Genomic DNA, 1,835 nt, shown 5'->3' with positions numbered 1-1,835 from the left:
ACGAGTTGGTCAGAACCGATGGACTTCTGCTTATCACGATTAACTCCATTGGATGCTTTATGGAGGTCATCTACATTGGCATCTTCCTATTCTATGCCGACCATCAGGCCAGGTTACAACAAAATCTCAATATATTACTCTTTATATGAAATTAAATTTTACACCAAAATTAACTAATGTTTAATTAATTGTTTGCAGAATGCAACAATTAGACTATTTGTGGCGATGAGCATGGGCTTTGCGACGATCTTCTTCATCACATACTTTACCATGCGAGGTTCCCTCCGTATCCACGTCGCGCTCACAACACGCACTTGGTCGCACGTTCGAATCCTATGGACACAAAATCACACGAATGGAAATGAACTATAGAAAATTATCTAAAGGTTATAAATAAAAAGCAAGACTATTTTTCAACAATCTTATTTACCTCAACATCATTTACAAATCTATTTGAGTTTAAATTCCTCTTGTATTTTTAAATACTTTCACAACAATATACCACAATGCACATTAGAATAAGAGATATGACTGCAAGAATTTATGTTAAGTCAAAAGTTCAATTGCATTATATATGTGCCAACTGTTATTTTATATACATAAAAATAAAAAATATTTTTCTTAATTAATTTATGTGCCGGCACAAGTTATTAGGACTAGGAATGTACAGTTTATGCTCATCGGTTTTTCAGTTTTCCTGACATTGGGAGCTGTGATGTGGTTTGCATATGGATTTTTCCGAAATGACATATGCATTATTGTAAGTATATACATACATTGAGTCAAATAATTACTTTTTTTCGAAAATAATTTATTAATTAATTAAATATTTTTTTTGGTTATACCGAATGTGTTGGGATTTTTCCTGGAGATCATTCAGATGGTGCTGTAATGCATCTATCGGGACGCTGGGGGAAGGTAAAGATTGTTGTGAATACAAGCTTAAATTTTGGTTTTTTACTACTTTATTTTATTTTCTATTTGATTTTGAACTTTCAGATGACGATGGGGTGAAGGTAATAGGAGATCTGCTGATTATGTGACTGCTGTTATTTAACTTTTTGAATCAAATTAGTTGAACTGCTCAAACTTTTTGAACCGTTGCTGATTATGTGAACTGCTCGAACTAAACTGATTCTTGTTTTAGAATTTATTGTCTTTATATTCAATTATTCAGACTTTAGCACCAAGGAACGATGTAAATGATAACATGGTGTATAACTAGTTGAATTTATTTCCCTTTTGCTAAACTTATGCAGGCCTACCTTTTTCGAAATCTGGAAAAGGAAGTCCATAGATGGATACGACTCACTGCCATACCTGGTGGCATTGCTCAGTTGTGTATCTGGCTATACTACGGGTTGGTCAGAACCGATGGACCTCTGCTTATCACGATTAACTCCATTTGATGCTTTATGGAGGTCATCTACATTGTCATCTTCCTATTCTATGCCGACCATCAGGCCAGGTTACAACAAAATCTCAATATATTACTCTTTATATGAAATTAAATTTTACAACAAAATTAACTAATTTTAATTAACTGTTTGCAGAATGCAACAATTAGACTATTTGTGGCGATGAGCATGGGCTTTGCGACGATCTTCTTCATCATATACTTTACCATGCGAGGTTCCCTTCGTATCCACGTCGCGCTCACAGCACGCACTTGGTCGCACGTTCGAATCCTATGGACACAAATCACACGAATGGAAATGAACTATAGCAAATTATATAAGGTTATAAATAAAAAGCAAGACTATTTTTCAACAATTTTATCTACCTCGACATCATTTGCAAATCTATTTGAGTTTAAATTCCTCTTGTATTTTTAA

The sequence above is a fragment of the Lotus japonicus genome, chromosome 5 (genome assembly GCF_012489685.1).
Source record: "Lotus japonicus ecotype B-129 chromosome 5, LjGifu_v1.2".
Lineage (NCBI taxonomy): Eukaryota > Viridiplantae > Streptophyta > Magnoliopsida > Fabales > Fabaceae > Lotus > Lotus japonicus.
Note: the sequence above shows the minus strand (reverse complement) of the source record.